This window comes from Furipterus horrens, unplaced genomic scaffold (genome assembly GCF_987537825.1).
Source record: "Furipterus horrens unplaced genomic scaffold, mFurHor1.1.pri manual_scaffold_4, whole genome shotgun sequence".
Classification (NCBI taxonomy): domain Eukaryota; kingdom Metazoa; phylum Chordata; class Mammalia; order Chiroptera; family Furipteridae; genus Furipterus; species Furipterus horrens.
The window spans coordinates 146,526,323-146,549,323 of NW_028327174.1; positions in this window are offsets into that span (position 1 = coordinate 146,526,323).

Consider the following 23,001-nt stretch of genomic DNA (forward strand, 5'->3'; position numbering starts at 1 on the left):
CTTTTTATAATTATTTGATGTTCTGAGAATCTTGCTTTATGCCCTATTTAAGCCATGCTTAAATGAAGAAAGTGTTTCTTGATTTGCTTCAAGTATTCTTATAAGTGTTTTAAACCTGTTCTTCTCTTGAAATCACTTGAGTTCTAAAAAAGGAAAAAGCATGCATTTAGAGAGGTGAAATAAATCACTAAAATGTATTTCTAATCTACATAACACACAAGTTAAAAAATTCAAATTTACAGTCAGTATGGTTCAAATTACTCCTACATTCAGGGACACAAAGCTCTAGATTTATCCTGTAGTTATTCTGTAATTGCTATTTGCAGGCAAAGGAAAGGTTAATAGTAGTGCTAATCTCAATATAATGTATACATTCACAAAGGAACCTTGTAGAACTGACAGTTTTTATATCCCAAAGCATAAATGATAAAGATCCAGCAAGATAACTTTCTTTTATTGACATAAAGATGCAAATAAGTAAAAATTTATTTTTAGCAGAACTTGGGTACTGTGGCTTTAGGTATAAGGTTGTTGCTGTTGTTCTTCATTTTTCTGGTGGCTATTATGAGTTAATCATTTATCATCACAATAAAAGGTCTCTTCTCAATCTTGGGGGAAAATTTTTGGTTATTTATGGTCCATTGTTGATAAAGCTATCACCTATAGTCCACCGTATAATATTTTTCATAACTATAGATCAGTGTTCAATGATGGTACAGCAGAGAGTATTCCTTGACTCTGACTCCCAAATACTGGATGAAATCCCAGCGCCACCCTCAAGGTCCAGCAAATCACCCTGAACCTCAATGGTCTCATTTTCAAAGAAGGGTAATACTACCTACACACAGAACTGCTACAGCATTTGAACAAGTTCTCAGTCTGAACATATTTAGAACGTGGTCAACATCAGTGGATGGCATACCTGGTGCGACTTGGGCCCTAGATCTCTAGAGATTTCTGTCTGAAATCCCATGAACCACACAGATGAATTTGGAAGGATTGTTTCAGGCATTGTGTTTGTCCTTGTAATTCAGCTTTATAATTAAAAAATGTATTTTGGGGGTGAATCAACTTACCATTTAAAAAGCTTTTGTCATCACCTTCATGTCTATATCTGGAGTGCAGGAAAAGTCCTCAGCCTCATAAAAGTTTCTACTTGCTTTCTGGTGCCTTACATTCCTCTAACAGGATTAAGGGCCCTCTCATCTATCTTAGTAGCACAAGGCTGGGTGGTTTAACATACATTTTTCTATATAATTTTCAAATCATTCTTATTAAAAATATTTGATTGCCCCTATTTCGAGGTGATTCCCAGAAAAGCTGAGTAACATGACTAAGGTCACATTACTGAGAAAGAAAAAAAAAAAAGGAGCTGGAGTTGGGACTCAGAACTCTTTCCACAGCATATGTATGTTACAAAACGCCCTGTTACCTTCATTAGTGAAATCTAATATTTTAAACACATATATATAGAAATATTATCACAGTGATTTTTATCCACATTCATGTAGACAAAATCTTTAATGAAAAAGAGGAAGGTGATCAAAGTGATTGTTAGTTTCCAAGGCAGGTGAGGACTGCTGAAAGGGTAAGGAGTACAGCAGTCAAACTTATTCAGTGTTGTGCCTTGGATGAGCAATGTGGGAAGGCATTAGCAAGCACTCACAAAAAAATATCTGCAACCTTGCTGGTGTGCTCAGTGGATTGAGCGTCGGCCTGTGAACCAAGTGTCACTGGTTCGATTCCCAGTCAGGGCACATGACTAGGTTGCATGTCAGGTCCCCAGTTGGGGACGCAAGTGAGAGGCAACCACACAGTGATGTTTCCTTTCTCTCTTTCTCCTTTCCCACTCTCTAAAAATAAATAAACAAGCAAACAAACAAATAAATAAATAAATTATTTTAAAAAATATCTGCAACTCTTTCCTACTTGGCCAGTTGACAACAGTCAACCTCAAGTCTTCATGCATGATAAGGTTCAACTCCTCTGCATTCCTATGATAATTTAGCAGACAATCCCAGATTCTATACTTTTTCTACTTATTGGAATTCCTCTCCCCCTTAACAAAATTCCAAAGATCCTCTTTTCTGTATGTTCCTGCTTTTCTGCTGCTGCTATGAATTCTGTGGTTCACCTGAGTTGGTCTAAGTATACCTGCTGAAATAAGAGAAAAGTATATTATTATATCTAAATATACATTAAACATTCCCTTTGAGACACCAGCCTCAAAGCTGTTAGAAAAAATAAAAGTGAGTCACCTACATGACTGGTTAATTATTTAATTTAAAATTAATTGTGTTTCTAATTAACTTTATTAAAATAAACCTGTTTTTTTAGACAATTTATCCTAAATACACTATTGAACAAATTCAACAAATAATCCCCTTTCAGATCCTTCACACAGACATGCACACATGTTCATAAACACATGCAGCAATATACATACGCACACACACAGAGACTATAACAAGGTCTCTTTTCCCCTTTCAATAAAATATTCTATACTGTATATATATAAGTTTAGAATAAATAATGTAAAGAAAGCAATTTTGGAGAAAAATTGACATGACTGAGCTTTAAATGTGTTATGACATTTCTACATGTTAAATAATTTATGCCTATCTAAACACTGTGTTTTAAGTAACCATCGTCTTGTTTCATAAACAAGAGGTTGACTGTGTTTAGAAATATGCTTTCATTGTGCTGATACCACAAGACAGATTTCTCTTTCCTCAGATTGTCTCCACTCTAAACATACTGCTTGATAAAGATGACAGTGAAGTTAACTCGATTACTAAGCTAATGTATTGTTATCACTATGGATAAACACACTTATTTCCTCTTCAAAATATTTCTGGTAAAGCATTTCTGGATGAGTATAATAATTTCTTTTGAGTTGATTATGATTTTATTCATTCTAAGTAACCACATAGGTCTCCTTTATACTTTTTTAAGCCTGGATTTAAAGCACAGAAAAGTTCATAGGGAAGAGTTGAGCTAGTGGATGGTATTTTTTAAGGCATGATTAGAAACAGGGATGTTATTATGGAGAAATATTTGGAGACTTGTACAAAAGAAGGAATCTAAATTGTGCAACATAAGCACCTTTCCATGGATTGTGAGAAATAAGTGTCATCTTGGGATCATGGGGAAGCTTTATTTATAACATCAACTTTGTTCATGAAACTCAAATAAATGCTTCCAGAAAGAAATGAAGTAATAGCAATGGACCAAACAGTTGTTTATTTTGCATGGCTGCCTCTGTATTTCCAGAGAGTTATTGTTCCCTTGAGTCTTACACAGTGCTTACAATTTACTTGCTATATAAAAATGTTCATTTTCTACAACAATTACTGATTATGAGGATCAAAAGTCATCAAGAGGGCAAAAGTGCAGCAGTCAAGAAGAGTTCAAAAGTCTGGGAATACTGAATGCAACATCACAGTGAGGCTGGTTAAACTAAAAGATGAACTTGACAAGGATTCATGTTACCTAGATAAACTGGCTTATCTATTGACACCTTCAGGCCACTAGAGTGTTTACCATGCCCTTTTGTAAAGGAAAGGAAGAGTTGAACTAGTTGGACCCCAGTAGTGGAACTAATACTGACAATGACCCCTTTACCACCACTGCAAAAAAACATAATGAACACCTCCCAATGCCTTTTACACCAGGGTAGTGTCTAAATTTTTATGTCAACTTGAGTATCTGGCTCAGGGTACAATTGGTCCTGTCTACAGTGCCCACATATTTCTAACTGTACAAAAGCATTAATGCGTGCATTTTCTAGACTCTCTTAGAACTACAGATTTACATTTGGAAAAAATTAGTATTGAAATGTGCTATTTCAGGACAGTGAATTAACGTGTTCCAATGCTGCCTGCACTGCAGCAGGGAAAGGAAGAAAAGAATGCCTGTTGCTTGTGACCTTCAGGGCAGGGAAAGAAACCCATTATTCTTTAAACATGGGCTGTTACCAAACATAGATGTGAGTAAGGATCCTTCTATATTTGAAGACTACTACTAGTATTAGTTCTGTCATATAAGTGATCGCTTCTTTGCCATCATCAATGATCAATGATAGTGCAGCACTATGGATTATCCACACAGCACGTTTATTGTCCCCATCACCTTAGGAATGGTTTTCAAGATTGATTCAAGTGTCAGTGGTCCCAAATATTAATTATTGCTGAAGAAGTCCTTTACAGTATGTCAGAGTTTAGTCGCTCTTTTGTTACTTTGATGTGAAGTCACTAAAGCCTCAGAAATTGAAAATGAATGAACAGCAAGAGTTTTCAAATATATCTTTTCATTGAATTTTTAAAAAATTAATGTCTATACTATCTGAATTCTTTCTTTTAAAAAGATTAATAGATGATATATTCAGACAATAATATATAAGTCATCATTGCCAGATTTGAATGAGATGTTAAATGTTCAATCCAATTTTCCTTTCCAGATAAGGTTTACTTTCCTATCTGTCAGTCTTGAAAATGTAATACCAGAAGAGGGTCTCAATTCCATTCACAGCTTTGAAGGGTGAGGACTTCAGAGGGGGTCTGAAATTGGGATAGACATTTGCTGTTCTTGCTTAGGCCCAAAGAGTCATGACAGGATCTTTGAAGAATCCTCAGTAATTGAAGTCATTGAACTGAAGCAGGTAAACTGATCTTATGGCCAACCACTCAACTTACGCTTTCTGGGTTTTTGAGATGTGTCCTATTTAGCTCAGTCAAGGGTAGGGAGTTTGGTGTCCAGGTACCACAGGTTGTACTTGGGGAATATCTTGGGAACCTGGTATACAACTGCAACTCTGCATTTCTTTCCTAAACTCCCGTTATTTCTGCCTCTGTTAGTGTGATTTGTTGTGTTTGTTTCATTCAAGAAACTCACACAAACAGCTTTGCTATAGTATAGAGATCTGATATAGTAGATGTTTAGCAACGTAGGATAGTGGACAGTAAATGCAAAGACAAGTCACATGACTCCTTCAACAACACATACACTAAAATTAGAACCAAACAGAGAAGGTGAGCATAGTAAAAGCAACTCACAGGTTTTCTCTTAGTATTGCTGAGTTTTATAAAATTTTGTGAAGTTTTACCTTCTGCTTGATGATATGTGATGTAATGACCCTCACATGACAGATAATGGTGATTCCTTATCCTGGATGACAAAATGACAAAAACACATGCATATGACATCCTAATTTAACTGATGGAATTTAACAAAAATTATAATACTATGATATAAATCTTTTTTGTTCTAAAACCAGCTTAAAGTAGAATAGCCATGACGTTGTAAACTACAATGTGTGAAAGGAAAATATCTTACCTTGTTTGATGATTTCAGCCACACATATTAGAAATCACCTACCATAACTTCCTTGAGCGCATGGATTTATCTCTTAATCTCTTTTGTGGTTGTATCAAATACTGTGAATAATACTTGGCCCATGATACTCACCCAGTTTGTACTGTGCAAGTATATCGGTTTTTTGTGCTGTGTAGCAAATAACCACAAACTGTGTCACTAAAACAACACACATGTATTATCTCACAGTCTCTGTGGGTAGGTATAGGCATAGCTTAACCAGATCTTCTCAAGGCTGTAATCAATATGTCAGTCAGGGCTTAGTTCTCATCTGGAGGCTCAGTTGGTGATGGTTGTTGGTAGAATTCATTTCCTTGTGACTGTTAGGAGCTTATTGCTTATTGGCTGGAAACTTCTCTCAGCTCCTAGAGGCTGCCTGGTAGTTCATTGCCTCATAGCCTTCTCCGTAAGACCTCTCACAACATGGCACCTTAGTTTTTTTAAAACAAGCAAGAGAGAAATAAAGCCTTTATCACCTGTCTGATAGTAAGATAATATCTTATATAATACAGCATAACAAATGCAGTAAAATTCTATTACCTTTGCCAAATAGTATTGGTTACAAATATGTCACAGGTTCTTTCTAAACTCAAGAGGACAGGATTACACAACAATATAGGCATCAGGAGGATGAGATCCTGGAGACCACCTTAAAGTCTGTCTGTCAAGCAGGTATTATTATAAAAACCGTTATCAGATGTAGTCCTGAAATCTCAGCTTTGAATGAGAACTTAAAATCACATTAGAGAAAAAAGAAGTTAATTTGGTCTTATTAAAGAAAACATAAAATAGCTGTAGAGTTGTCACTACACTAGGTTTGTGAAAGCACCATATTTATAGCATTTTCCATTGTAAGAGTGAATCTCAGGGCATAGTAATGTACTCTTAGCTTCTCTGACAAAAATTAGTATGTGAACCCCCTTTTCTTGCTGAGTGCATTCTGAGTTTCAGGACTTTGAATAACACAGTTTGTTCTTAATGCACACATCATGTGCCTACTATTGTTTGGCCTATAACAACTACAGAGATGATTATATACTATGTAATTACATGCTGCAGTTAATACCACTTTACCATCTATTTATCCATATATCTGTTTTTCTCACATAAGCACTTAATTCTATAATATTTAAATCAAAAGCTCCAGGCTTACAAGTCTTCCAGGTTGTGAAAATAATAGATGAATTATAAGCTGTTCCCCAAGGAACAGTGTATTGGGACATCTGAGACCATGTAACATTGGAACAGCCCCATCTGGTGATCCCTGAAAAACTCCCCACTTTCATATCTTCCTGGAATTCAAAAACAGATAGTATTTCTGAGTGCCCCTACAGAGTATAATTGCCACTTTATACTTAAGAGGTCTCTAAGGTAACCAGGATGCACAATATAGCAATTTATAACTAGGACAATCTTTGAACCCTAATTCAAGTAAGATTTTTTTCCACACCAAAATAAGTGACAAAAACCACTGAAATTTAAAAATATTTGCTTTATTCATACTTTCTTGTTTAGGACACCCTTTCTGTCTGTTATGTAATGAACATGGGGAATTTTCAATTCACAATTAACCCTTCTTACAAGTAACAATGATCATGTGACAATATAATGTGTGTGTGTTAGTCAGGGCCATGTCAGAAAACTGATGGTCCACTTAAGATTGAGGAAAGTTTTATAAAGTGGCTATTTACAGAGGGATAGACAGGGTCAAAAATAGTGAAGCATCCTAGGCTACCTAATACTGGGAGCAACTTCCATGCTTAGGCTTAGTTTGTCAGAACCCAGAGAGATCTGTGTTATTTAAGAGTGCCACCCAATAAGAGCTCAATCCTAAGTAAAAACAAACAAACAAAACAAACAAACAAAAAACATGTGTCCTCTCAGGTAGAGTAGAAGGGAAATAAATATCATAACTCCTCATTTCTTTTACCTTCTAACATTCTGCTGGTTCCTCATGTTGCCTGAACCAACAAGAAGCTTCAAGGCAAGAGAGCCTGGTTGATGATATCCATAAACACTGAGTTCACTAGGCACAGAGCAAGTGGCAGAAGGTTGAAGACTGAATCATGACGAATGTGAAGGAATTATCCTATGGTATGCCAGCTTGCATCAGAACTCAAAGATAGTTGTGGACAGTTTTGTTCTACTTTTATTAAAATTTTGACTTTATCCATGAACTGATTTCTATCAGTTTCTTCCTTTTATGCCTGGGGAATATTGGTCAAAGATATATTGAATCAGTTACTCTCTACCATTGCCTTAGGAACTACATCAGTCATACATTTTATTTATTCATATTCTAACCTCTTTTCAGAACTCATGTCACTTTTAAAAGGGATTGTGAAAATCTTAAATGTTTTTCTCAACATCGTTGACCGGTTTCCCCCAAGGCAATTTCTAAAAACAATTTTCATCTTCCTACAAGCTGGCCAATTTTGAGACACATCTGTAACTCCAAATCTTTAGAGGGAGACCCAAGGAATATAAGGAGTAAACATTACCCAAGATCCCTCCACACAGACCCCACTTCAACATAACATTTTCACAACTCCTTGAAAGAAGGCTAGCCAAAATCTGGAGAGAATTTCTGAAGGTTGCCATAAATTATAGCTTATTTCCTACTATCTTTGCAGTCTGTCTTTGTACCCTTTATGCTTTCTGCCTAGATTTAGATAGAGTATTTCAAAATCAGCACATACATTACATAATGAAATCCTCCAGTTTTTTCCAATGGGGAGACTAGTAACTATTATCTCTACATTCTATTAGCTCTAATCCAAATCGTCAACTTGTTTTTATTTCTAAGTACTCACACAAATTTTTACAAATTATTTCCTTTTTTTCTTTATGTCAACTGACTTATCTTTATAAGTGATTTATTCCTTCCAGTTCTAAATTAAAAGTTATGACTAACATTTGTGGATTGTTTAGCTATTAAAGTTAGAACTATAAAAGCTATGGAACCTAATATTTCAATTCTATTGGGTTTAAGTTCAACCTTTTTATGGCTTAGGACAAGTCAATATTAATTCTTAATTTTTGTATTTCTTAAGCAGATGATATTTCTGGTAAACTTGTGTTGTGGTTTTCATATGGTACATATAAACAGTGTTTTGTACATGTCAAAAAACATGAAAATTAATTCCAGGATAATAATTAGATTAAGTAGGAAATTATTTATAGTTTTATATAGAGGTCTATTATATTTATATACACATTAGCTTGATTTCATGGGGATTTTTTTTGGTAGTTTATCTTTAAAAATAGATGAATTTTTTTTCTTAAGGCACTATACCAAGGACTACTTTGTATTCTCCTTTAATTGTAATTATATAACTTAAGATTTTTCCTTTTAAGCACAATGTTCTAAAATTTATCTTAAGGGAAATTCATTTTATATTTTACCTGACATAATACTTAACTCACTAGTAATATAATAAAAGATAAAGAAAAATAAAAGTTTACATAGTTTAAAATAGTTATAGTAATATAGTGGTTTTTGAAATAATATAGCAATTCCCAGTGTACTTTTTTTTTTTTTTTCCCCTGTCCAGTTCTCCCAACACCATTTGTTGAAGAGGCTGTTTTCACTCCATTTGATGTTCCTTCCCCCTTTGTCAACTATTAGTTGACCATATAGACCTGGGTTTATTTCTGGCCTCTCTGTTCTGTTCCATTGATCTATATGTCTGTTCTTACGCCAGTACCAGACTGTTTTGATTACTGTGGCCTTATACTATTAGTTTGATATCAGGTATTGGGATTCCTCCTACTGTGTTCTTCTTCCTCAAAATTACTGTGGCTATTCAGGATCTTTTTTGGTTCATATCAATTTTTTAAGTATTTGTTCTAGGTCTGTGAAAAATGTCATTGATATTTTAATAGGGATTGCATTGAATTTATAAATTGCTTTGGGTAGTATGGACATTTTAATGATGTTGATTCTTCCCATCCATCAACATGGTATATGCTTCCATTTATTTATATCTTCCTTAATTTCTTTCTTCAGTTTTGTGTAGTTTTCTGAGTACAGGTCTTCTACCTCCTTGGTTAAGTTTATTCCTAGGTACTTTATTTTTCTTGTTGCTATGGCAAATGGGATTTTTCTTTTAGTTTTTATCTCTGAGATTTTATTGTTGGTGTACAGAAATGCCTTCGATTTCTGAATATCAACTTAGTGCCCTGCTATTTTGCTGAATTCACTTATTAGGTTGAGTAGTGTTTTTGTGGAGTCTATAGGGTTTTATGTACACTATCATGTAGTCTGCAAATAATGACAGTTTTACTTCCTCTTTTCCAATTTGGATGCCTTTTTTTTTTCTCTTTCTTTTCTGATTGCTGTGGCTAGAACTATGTTGAATAGGAGTGAAGAGAGTGGACATCCTTGACTTGTTCCTGACCTCAGGGGGAATGCTCTCTCTTTTTTCCCATTGAGTATGATGTTTACTTCAGGTTTCTCATATATGGCCTTTATTATGTTGAGGTATGCTCCCTCTATTCCCATTTTGCTGAGAGTTTTCATCATAAATGGGTGTTGTACTTTATCAAATGCTTTTTCTGCATCTATTGATATGATCATGTGGTTTTTGTCTTTCATTTTGTTTATGAGGTGTATTACATTTATTGATTTGTGAATATTAAACCATTCTTGCATCCCTGGGAGGAATCCCACTTGATCGTGGTGTATGATCTTTCTAATGTGTTGCTGGATCCAGTTTGCCAATATTTTGTTGAGGATTTTAGCATCTGTGTTCATCAGCGATATTGGCCTGTAGTTTTCTTTCTTTGTTGTGTCTTGACCTGGTTTTGGAATTAGGGTAATACTGGCTTCATAGAACTAGTTTGGGAGTCTTCCCTTTTCTTGGATCTTTTGGAATAGTCTGAGGATGATAGGAGTTAGTTCTTTTTTAAATGTTTTGTAGAATTCACCTGTGAAGTCATCAGTCCAGGACTTTTGTGTGCCGGGAGGTTTTTGATTACTGCTTCAATTTCACTAGTTGTTATTGGTCTATTCAGGCTTTCTGCTTCTTCTTGATTCAGTTTTGGAAGACTATATGTTTCCAGGAACTTGTCCATTTCCTATAGGTTGTCAAATTTCTTGCCATACAGTTGTTCATAATAATTTCTTACAATTCTTTGTATTTCTGTGGTATTGGTTGTGATTTCTCCTCTTTCGTTTATGATTTTATTTATTTGAGTCCTCCTCTTTTTTTTCTTGATGAGCCTGGTTAAAGGCTTGTCAATTTTGTTTATTTTTTCAAAGAACAAGCTCCTACTTATGTTGATTTTTGAATTGTCATTTAATTTTGCTCTGATCTTGATGATTTCCTTCCTTCTACTTGATCTGGGCTTTGCTTGTTCTTCCTCTAGTTCTTGTAACTGTAAGGTTAAATTTTTTATTAGAGATTCTTCTAGCTTTTTTAGGTAGGCCTGTATTGCTATGAACTTTCCTCTCAGGACTGCTTTCGCTGTATCCCATAGGTTTTGGGTTGTTGTGTGTTCATTACCATTAGTCTCCAGAAACTTTTTGATTTCTTCCTTGATGTCATTGTTAACCCATTCATTATTTAATAGCATGTTATTCATTCTCCATGAGTTTGAATGTTTTTGAGTTTTTTCCTTGAGGTTGATTTCCAATTTTAAGCCATTGTGATATGAGAAGATGTTTGATATAATTTCAATTTTCTTGAATTTGTTGAGGCTTGTTTTGTGTCCTCCTATGTGGTCTATTTTTGAAAATGTTCCATGTGCACTTAAGAAGAATGTATATTTTGCTTCTTTGGGGTGAAAAGTTCTATATATATCAACTTAGTCCATTTGATCTAGAGTGTTGTTCAATGCCTCAATATCTTTTATGTTTCTTTGCTCAGAATATATGTCCATTGTTGACAATGGGGTGTTAAAGTCCCCTACGATGAGTGTGTTGCTGTCTATATCTTTCTTGGAGTCTTTCAAAATTTTCCTTACATATTTGGGTGCTCCTAAGTTGAGTGCATATATATTTATAAGGGTTATATCTTCTTGATGAATTTTTCCCTTAAGTATTATGGAATTCCTTCTTTTTATCTTTTTATGACCTTTGCTGTGAAATATGTTTTGTCTGATATAAGTATTGCTACCCCAGCTTTTTTTTATGTCCATTTGTTTGAAATACTTTTTTCCATCCCTTCACTTTCAATCTGTGTAGATCCTTTGTTCTAAGGTGGGTCTCTTGTAAACAACATATATGTGGGTCATGCTTTCTAATCCATTCATCTACCCTATGTCTTTTGATTGGAGCACTTAATCCATTTACATTTAAGGTTATTACTGATAAGCACTTATTCATTGTCATTTCCCCCCTTTGTACTCGTGTTCCTCTCTGTCTCTCTCTATTTCTTCATCTTCTTAAAGCAGACCTTTTAGCATCTCTTGCAATGCTGGTTTGGTGGAGATGTATTCTTTTAGCCTTCTTTTGTCTTGGAAACTCCTTATTTCACCTTCCATTTTGATTGAGAGCCTTGCTGGGTAGAGTATTTTTGGTTGTAGGCCTTTGTTTTTCATTGCTTGGAATATTTTTTGCTATTCCCTTCTGACTTGTAGTGTTTCTGCTGAGAAATCTGATGATAGCCTTATTGGAGCTCCCTTGTATGTTATTAGTTGTTTCTCTCTTGCTGCTTTTATGATTCTTTCTTTGTCTTTGAATGTTGCCATTTTAATTATGATGTGTCTTGAAGTGGGCCTGTTGGGGTTCATCTTCATTGGGACCCTCTGTGCTTCCTGGACTTGCGTGACTCTTTCTCTCCTCATGTTGGGGAAGTTTTCTGTCATTAGTTTTTCAAAGAGGTTTTCTATCCCTTGCTCTTCTTCTTCTTCTGGAATTCCTATGATGCGGATTTTATTACATTTCATGTTGTCCTGCAGCTGTCTTAGAACTTCTTCAGTCTTGTTCAGTCTTTTTTCATTTTGTTGCATTGTCTGGGAGTTTTTGTCTACATTGTCCTCCAGCTCACTGATCCGATCTTCTGCTTCCTCTTGCCTGCTTTTAATTCCTTCTGTTGTGTCCTTCAATTCAGAGATCGTATTCTTCATTTCCTCCTGGCTCTTATTGATAGTTTCTATGTTCTTTTTCATGCTGGTGTAATTCTCAGTAAATTCCTTGTAGTTTTTCTGGAGTTCCTTGTAGTTTCCCTGGAGTTCTTTGTAGTTTCTGCTGAGCTCATTCAGCTTCTCCATAATCCATGTTTTGAATTCTATAGCAGATAGTTTGCTCCCCTCTATTTCATTTAGCGCTCTTTCTGGGGATTCTACCTTTCCTTTCAATGGGGGAGTTGTTTCTCTGTCTCCCCATTTTTGTGACTCCTATTGTTTGTTGGTGCTTCTTAGAATGATCTGCACTTCCTGGATCTGCCACTGGTGGCCTCAGTGTGTTTTTAATGAGGCAGGTTAATGATCTTTGCAAAACTCAAAAAAATAATATTAAATAGTGGTTGGAATATTATAACCCAGAATTTCACCATGTGATTTCTTCTTATATCCTCTCTCTTCAAGACCAGAAGCCAATGGTATAACAGGTGCTAAATTTATGCCCTCCTTTCTTATAGGTTTTCAAGATTGGAGCCTCTAGAATGCATTTTTATTAATTATTTGAAAGGAAATGGGTCATTCAGTAGTCAATCATGGATTATAGCTTTGTTAACTAAAACATAAGATAACTAGGCATCAAGAATAGTTAAAAATATTAAGAGATACTGTCTTATAACTGTGTCTTTTCATTTATTAAATTGTCACATGCATTTTCTTCAGGCAGACTTTTAAAAATTCTTGATTTTTAAATAATGCTGCCTCCCATTTTTAAGTGACTTTAATTAGCCTTTACTTTCATGACTTTGTATATGAAATTCCAGCCCAAGGTCAGCAGGAAATACTGTCTTTTTATTTCTTCTATAAAAAGGGTCATCTGTGTTTGTGTGATTCATTCCCTTTGTTTGACTAAATAAATTTGTCTCTATGGACAAAGACTTGAATCCTATCTATAGTTTTTATACTGCCAGAATGATAATTCTAAAAGGCATATTTTTGTGTGTCTCATTCCTGCTCAAGTACAAACTTTTTAATGCTTTTTATGAATGGAATCTTTCCTTTATCTCTATCCTTATCTCTCTGCCCTACTCCCACTTCTACATCCTGTACTTTATTTAGTATTACTAAATTTATCATACTGCTTGCCCAAAGGCTGGCTTCTCTTACAGGACCATGACTTGTATCAGTGTCTCCTTCAGTTAGCTCCATGGTACTCTAAGTAATTTCTAATAGTCCTTTTACCATATAATGTCTTTATATGCCTATACCTTCCAAATAATGGGAACAATTTGAAGATAGGGATCTCATCTAAGTTTTCTTTGTATTGACAGTAGACTACCTATAAGACTCCAAATAAATGTTTATGAATAAATAAATTATACCACAGACAAAATGTGAGAGGTCTAGAATAATCTTTTCCAACACAGCTGCAAGTATTTCTTGACACTTTATCAAGCAGAAGGAATTAACCTAATACTCTTATTGCAGTCAGAATGGCCTTAGGTAAGAAAGTGGGTGAACATTTGAATCAATTTTTAGGACTTGTATATTTTGTTTTCCAGTTTGAAATCACAGAGGTTGTATCACTGTCTGGTCTTATCTCTAACTTTCAGAAGGTTTCTGGATTCATTGATGTCTTTTCTAGTCAGAAGAGAGAAAGAGCCCCAGAATCCAAAAGTATGTTTTATTTTTGTAACAGTCACAAAAATTATTATTTACCAGTTCAGTCATAACTTGTAGTTTGAAATTTTTTGAAATACAATTAGTAAAAATCATATAAAAGCCATGTTAATTTAATGTCACTATTTCAGCCAGATTCAGTCCAAAGGATTCCATACGGGTCTGTATGCATGCCATATACTTGTTGTATGTTGCTTTCCACTTCTAAATGATAATGTTGTGCTCTCAAAGGAATATTCTTGTAAGTATGATTTGAAAGTAAATTTGTTGTCTTCTTTATTTAGCAAAATACTAAATGAGAGCAAAGCAAAACACATGTTTGTAACACACATACAGCACATACCTGTACATACACATGTATAATTCACTTGTAGCACCTTCCCCCCACCTCAAGAGAACAGAAAGTTTAATATATGTGAAAAATTTATTTTAATATAAAACAGAATGATTTAATAGAAAATAAATAAAATATTTTTTAAAAAAAGACGATTCAGCTAGAAGTTTCCTCCTGTATTTTCCCTTGTAAATACTTTTACCATTCACATATTAGTACAATTATTATTATAAATACTTCTTCAGAGAATAAATATTAAATAACATAACATAGTGAACATATTTATCTCAGTGAGTAGAAATGAAGTCATCACTTCTTAGAAACTCAACTTTCAAGTTAAGTAATTCCCACTCATACCTTAATATCATATGGCTAATAAAACCACATCAACTCTTATCCTGGAATTTTTCATTCAAACTGAATCCTATCTTGCATTATGTAATGACTTAAGAAACATTTCTGTCTGGGTGGTACCATGGCATTAGGTATTAATAGGAATACTAAATCTAATAGTAATACACATTTCATAATCAACATGTATTTAAATATATTCTACAGTCTTCCAGTAAAACATGACATATGGAAATTAAAGTCTACCTCTACTTCCTCCAAAAACATCCTAATATATTAGTTTAAAATTTTTAAAGTACAATAATACAAAGAGGGGTAAAAATGATGAGGAAATGTCAATAAAGTTTTGAAAGATGGGACATGGATGAATTAGCAAAGTAGATAAATCTAAAATCTAGTGCCAATAGCTTAAATAATTGTGAGATGTACTGATTCACTACCATCACTCTGAAAAACCTAGAGACCCTTAGGATTTGAATGTACCAACTATATGGTTTCTTTTTTTTTTAAGTGTTTAGTATTGAAAATGAAGATGATTGTTTGAAAGTCTCCAGAAGAAGCTTAGAACACCAAGTACCTTCCCATATTTATATAAAACTAGGGGATCTCCTCTCTCCCTCTCCCACAGGAGAGCAGAAGCATAAACCTTTAGAAAAATTGAAGTCAAATCAAGATAATTAAAACAAAGAAGACTGAGAATAAAGCAATGGTCAGAAATCATGAAAAAGAAACTCAAATATCCTCACTAGACACCAACTTGATACTCCCAGATTAAATTTTAAAACACAAAATACAATATAAAATATTTTTTAAAAGGAAGAACAATTGATAGGCTTGTGTCTATTGGATGGTTTTTAGAAATAAAATAGGGCCAAGCGCATTAAAAAAGCTGAGTAAATTTTAAAAATCAGTCAGGGCCTTGTTCAAAGGAAAATAGATACATTTGTACAATACACATACTTTTCCCCTTAGATTTTATTATTTGCAGAGGTTTTAGAGGGTGATGGAGATTATACTGTGCCTGTTCCTTCTCCACCTTGAGCTATTTTAGGAGCTGGCAGTTAAAACAAAACTTGGTGTGGGGAAATAAAATCAAGTGGTGGAAGGTGGGAGAGTAGAGGTGAAAAAGTCTACTGAAATCAAATTTCTATATTTTCCTAAGATACATTACCATATACACTATTCCCTCAGTTATCGCGGGTATTACATTCTAGACCCAGAGAAGGAAAACTCTGACTCCAAAAAACCTCCGCTGCCTTGCGGCATACCTCTTCAGGGGAAAGGCTAAGGGAGTAAACCCCGACAGAAAATCCGGAGCCGGAGTCCCTAAGGCGGTTTGACGTTGTAGTCAACACCGGCAACTCCTGCGGCGCACCTGAAGCCAAGCTGTATTGACTCCGTCTTTCCCTTGGACCCTTCAGCTGCGAAGAGAGGGGGGGTCTGCTGCATGGGCAACAGCAGACCCTCCATATCACCCTGCCCAGGCTCTGTAGCTTCAGCTCCACTGGAGAGGACACTCCAGCGTCATCGCAAGATGTCGATTCAACATGGGAGGAGACAGATACCGTGTCACTCCTGAGTTGGACTGCACAGTCATTCTCGGCGGTGCAGATAGACTCTTAAGAAGCTACACCATCGTCTCTCGAGACGGACGGCTGCCTACGACGACATTCTAGACCCCACCTCAAGATAGGTGAAAATCCATGAAGTAAGAACCTTACATTTATTTTAGTATTTATATATATTTTAAGGCTTTATAAACCCATCCCACACACTTATAAACCATTCTCAGTCCCTTATTAACCTTTTCCATACTTTATAAACACTACTTATGTTCTTAAACATATTCTACTCTTAAACCTACATAACTTTAACAACATACATATACAGTACTGCAAAATCCCACGATATAGTGAAAAATCAGTGATAAATAATTAAATATAATATTTTTTAAAATCCCACGATACTATGAGGCCGCGATAAGTGAACTGGGATATAGAGAGGGACTGCTGTATTTCTATGTATACCTTTAATACCAACCTTACCAATAGTTGAACTAAAAATTAAATTATCTTTTCAATTCTTTTTCTTTAATGTTTGTGAATGAGAACATATGCTCTCTTCTTTTTCTCTTAATCTTATGCTTTAAAACACCATGAAGTCAGAAGTGATTACCATTAGGTGAACTTACTTATTCTTACTATAAATAGACAAATCACTAATATTATGACTAGTCAGTCAACTTCTCCTACCTTAGCTTACTATAGGCCAGGGGAGAGGAAGAGAAAACCATTAGATTTACTTGTCTACTTTTACCTTGATGTGCTAAGTGTAAATATCACCAATCAATCTTTCAAAAATTCAATTATTTCCTTTTTATTCTTATAGACAAATACCGCCTTGTTAAGTAGGGACTATTTTGCTATAAAAAAAAAAAAGACATATTGAAAAATAAGTCTATGAGGTCATTTAAACCCCAATTAATTATACAATTGACTCCTTACTATGATATAAAGTATAAAACTTTTTTCTTTAAGCATCAGGGAAATGGATTTAAAATAACAATAATGTTCCCCAAAATTAATGATTAGACCAGTAGGCAGCTGCTCACATAATATATTTTCCCAACTTTTGGGTAAAAATAACATGTAGATTATGTGAATAAATATGGTAATTGAAACCTAATGGGAATTGCAAATTTAGAATTTCAATCTCCATTTTCACAAGAAGAAACTTCTTATAGAGATAGAACTCTGGGGATCAGTGACTCTTCAGAATAGTGTTAGCCTTTAAAATTGAATTCATAAATACCAAGGGGATGGATGACTTTTGCTTTGTCTGTTTCCCAACATAGGGTTCCTTTTTAAAATTATATATTTTGTTCATTCTTGAAAAGAACAAGAAAGGAGGAGAAAGAGAATTCAAATTTATAAATTATGCATCATTATATTTGCTCTCATAGCCTTTCCACTGTAGGAGAATCTAGAATGATAGATTCAGACTTTAATGTTGAAAATTATATCACAATGTCAGTTGGATATACCTCCAGTCCTTTTGATAGCCAAATCCATGTGCCTCAGACATGAAAGTGAAAGAAGTCTGCACTGAATCAGTTGCACTATGCTTCATTCTACACCAAACAGCAGCCATCGTATGGTTCATTGATGTATTTTGCTCTATGGAGATTAAAAATTATTTAATTTGTGAAGAGAGTAAAAAGCCCAGATCATTCAGATAGAAGCCCCCAAAAGTTCTCTGGTAAAGAAAATTTTAGAGCTCTATATTTCTCAAATAATTACGGAATGTATGACTTTAGTTTTCTACAGCAAGGACTGCAGCTTAGTGAAGCTTGTTAACTGGTCTAGAATATTAGCCCAGCCACTGAACAGACGTATGAATTTATTTTCAAGACATACCCAATTATGATAAGAAATCTTGATTTGCTCCTTTGAGAAGAAAAGGTATCTCTCATTTAAGAAAGTCGTCAGTATTGCCAGTGAAGCTTGCTAAAATGTATTAAAGGATAATAAAGTGAACTTTATTCAGAGGTACCCTTGGGAGCAATCCCATCATCCTCTACAGCTGAGAGCAGCAAAAATTGTCTACTGGTCCTTCTTATACTTAGAGCTTTATAGAAGACTTTTAACAAAAAAATTGGGGGAGTGTAACTGCAGTCACGTTTTTAAATGATCTGTAATGTTGGGTGGTTCACTCAGGATATGAATTGATTTCATACTTCTTTATTTTGTTCATCCGTTATTTTAACTTATGAGAATTATAAATTTATTATTTCAATTAAAGTGTGTTATCCTTTAAACACCTATAATGTGTAATTCACCAGGCTATATTTACATAAAAATTCTATTTTTGTGTTCACAACAGACAAGCAAAATAGTTGACATTTTATCTTCACTTTATAGGGGAGAAAATTGGGACTCGCACCAAGTTTTTCATTTTTTCTGTATTGTTTAAAATGTCTAGAAATTATCCGAGGAGATAGAAAGTGATCAATACATATTGTTAGCTGGCTTGCTATTAAAGTCTCCTAATTAGATTATCTTGTTTTCATTTTAACAAATGGAAACAGATGATAGCCATAACAAAACTATTTGGATCTTTCCTTCTAAAAGTCCACTTAAAATATATGCACTAGAGGGCACACAGAGAGTGTGTCTAATAAAGGAATGGATGATTTCAGCAAATGATGCTATGGTCTGTAATGAGTTTAACACCTGGCAGATAATGCAAATGGCACTGAAAATGAGCTCATTTTTTGGCTTCCCCATGCCCTGTTCCATTGAACAAAACATGCATTAAAAGTAAGGCCATATTTTTTTGTCTTGTATGCACACGTGTTTTAAATCTGAGTTATGGCTCAGTTCAGTGCACTTACTCAGAGAGAGTAATTTCATTAACTTGTTCCACTCTTCTCATTCCATCAAGAGATGAGTTTTATGGGTTTCAGGGGAGGTTTGATTTTCAACCCTACCTCTTGTACATGGGCAGTTTTGCCTTTGTCTCCTAATTTGCTGTGTGGTTATATCATCCAAACATAAATTTATTTTCTCCATAACATTTTTCACCTTTTGAAAGTGGGAATGATCCATATGACTAAAGAATGTCAGGAAGGGAAACATTTGGGAAGAATTAAATGGGATGCTGTCATTCCGGATCTCGATCATCTTGTCCAACAACAGCCAAGTAAGAGAACAGCCACAGAGGGTTATGTGCCAAAAGTTTAGAATTCCAGAGTGTTTAGAGCAGAAAGGTGATTTAAAATTGTCGTGGTTATATAGCCCAAGACTTATATTGAGATGTTTGAAATGCTAGTTAGATGAAATAAGGCTTTCTTTTTATATGATAATTTATTTTAAATATTTCATGTATAGTCTAGAGATATTTTAAAGCTTCCTGTGGCATATTCTTAAATTTTAAAATGGACTAATTTGGATGCTTCCTAATTACAGATTACACAGATAAAAATAATATTAAATGTTAAAACATATAATAATTTGGAGTTTTGGTTGACAGTATCATTCTACCTTAAATTCCCCTAAAGAACAAAACAGTGGTATGTAGTGTATCAGAGTTCATTGGAACACATGAAGATTTCTCAAAAGAAAAAATGTAAAGTGCATGTATACTCAGTATTCATCTTTGCAATACAGCGAATGATCAATGACATAATAATATCATTCCCAAGGTTGGGTATGTTGAGGGGTGCAGTAGTCACAAGGCCAAGAAGTGGATGGCTTGTTTGAAAGGTTACAAAATCACTTGAAGGTTTTTATTCATTGTCTTGTCCCTACATGTTATAATGTGATTAGGCATTCAGAGGTTGAGATTTTTCTGATTTTGCTTATAGAGATAAATTATTAACAACTATTGTAAGAAGGGGAGAGCCTTTTTAGCAGTTATTGTAGGTCCATTCCAAAACACATACTAGTTAAGGAGATCTAGTTTAAACAAACAAGTAGGAAACCAACTTTCCTGCTAATGGTGACATCAAAGCTGAGCTCTGCCTGTTACCACACTTTAGTATCCATCACTATAAATAACCAACACTAGAGTTGAGTAGATGACTCTGTAGTTGACATTAAACAAGAGCATTCTAAATGAACACTTGGATCCACTTGACAGTCACCATCGTGGGACCAGTCATGTCTTAGATAATGTCCCTTGAAGTGTGTACTTCCCAAAACCTTAGTCAAAATATATCTATATCAAAAGACAGTATATATATTTAGTCTTTTATCACATCTCAGTATTTTAGAGGCCAGCAGAGAGAGGCTTTGGGTTACAGAAGAACAGACCCAAGTGGAAGGACAGACTGCCCAGAGTGTTTGGAGGGTCTTGGCTCATCTATTCCTATCTCAGTTTTTCATAGAAGAATAGGGGGAAAGCTGAAGCTAGAATCCCTAACCGCACTGGCTTACAAGGGTGAGGTAGTCACTTTAAGGAAATGGCAGCTCAAAATACTGGGACAAGAAACAGTAGAATGTGATATAAAAAAAATATTTCAATAATAGTTCATGATTGGGAGCTCTAAACATAGTCATCTAATGTATTCTGAAAGGCACCATGATTCAGTGTTTTATTGATGAACAATCTCCAGGAGTAAAAGTCATTTGAAGATTTCTTTAGCTTAAATACTTTTACTGTGACTGATTTCTAACTAGAGCCCCACTCACAAAATTCCCGAATATTTAACAACAGGCTTTTACAAGCCAGTAAGAGTTGGGTCAAACATGTCACTGAAAGTGACATTGAAAATCTGAGGAGGGATGTCACACAAGGAAGCCTCCTCATGTGCACTCAGTGCATTTTGCTGACCCTTCCTTGATGGGTTTATAGGCAAAAACTCCAGTGTCTTGGAAAGAGCCTGTTAAACAAGAGCAACTTCAAGTCCTAGAGAGAGTTGGACATTAAGCAGATTATCAAGACATGGATTTGGGCACAAACGAGTAAGCAGAAGCCCAGTACCACATTAAAGCTAAAAGTAATTTATTGAAATTAGAAAAAAAGGAAGCCTCATTATATATAAAAATAACAAGTAATACACATTAGACATCATAAAGGCGTGGAAAATTCTATTTATAAAGGTGCACCTCTGTACTATTAAATTCTCAGCTTCAATTGGCATGTAATTAATAATAAAGGGATCAGGCAAAACTTTCAAAAATGGCAAAAGTAAGTTTATATAATAGAATAATTAATTTTACTTTCCACTGATATTGATGTAGTCACCTTCTGCAAATCAATCTTTAGTATGAGTTGACTAATTAATGACTTCATCATTATTTGCTTTTTATTTAATTATTTCAATATAGTATCCAGCCATGTAATATGAAAAATAGAGACATTTATTGAAGAAGATACAAGTACAAGAAATATTGTACATAGGACAATGACGACTCAATCCATTTCAAAGTAAGCACCTTGGGACCTCACAATTTTCCCAGTGGCTATCAGCTGCCTCATCATATTTTCATGAATCTCTTTGAAGGTCTTATTTTTTCCCTTTCAATATTATTTTAGTTTTGGGAGAAGTCAGAAGTCTGCAGGGTGCCAAATCTAGGCTGTGGCGGGGGCAGAGTCACCTGAGTGATTTGATGTTTTGACAAAAATCTCTACACAAGGTACGATGCATGAGCGAGTGCATTGTCATCATGAAGCTGCCAGTCACCAGTTTCCTGTCGCTGCTACCCTCTGAATCATGTGAACAGTGTCCATAGAGGAATGTTAAAGCTTAATGAAAAATTTGATGCAGATTGCAGATTTGTTGCTCTACTCAGTCATTTTGAATGTGATGACCACCAGTACACATGCTCATTCAACGGCATCTACTGCCTCCACTAACTAGTACACTGAAGTTGTCATTGTACACACATGCACATCATGCACATTCTAGTCTACTCTCCTTGGCTGCCAGGTTACATCAATGTCACACAAACTGTTATTTTATTAACAATGGTTGAACTTTTTCCAGATAGACTCATACATAACAATTTTAATATACTTTAGTTCCTCATTAATATTAAAATCTGCAAATATTATTTTTCTAAAAACTTGTGGTAAATACTTTTTTATATTGAACATTTTGTTTCTCCTTTATTATATTTCTGTTCACTTGAGGAGTTAAATATCCTATCTTCTATGTAATATATTATGATATTTTTCAATCAGTATTTGTTAATAATCAACTTTAGTGTTGATAATTAGAGTGATTTTATTAGAGTGCTAGAATGTTGTGTTAATAGGGGCTTAACTCCCCACCACCAAACACATAGACAGGATACGAATGATAGAAATCAATTATAGCATGACTGAAGCAAGGTGGACCGAAACAAAACAGGTACTCACTGAAAGAACAATTCTGAAAGGAATATTAAGAATAAAAGAAGAAAACTGTTTCTATTTTTACTCAGGATGACATGAGATGAAAACTAGCAGGAAAAAGTGGATTTTAGAAACCAGAGAGTTAGAAATCAGAGGTAGTAGATCAATGAAACTTCAAAAGCTGATTTATGAATCATTCATATAGAACTCTGTGTTTTTCCCATGACAGCAATGTAGTTCAAAATGGTAGTCCAAAAATCCTATCAAAGTTATAAAATAGCTGAAATTGAACTGATGTACTATCTGAGCCCAGGGTACCCCTACCTTCTAAATTTCTGATATTTGAACCCTGATCCCGAGTC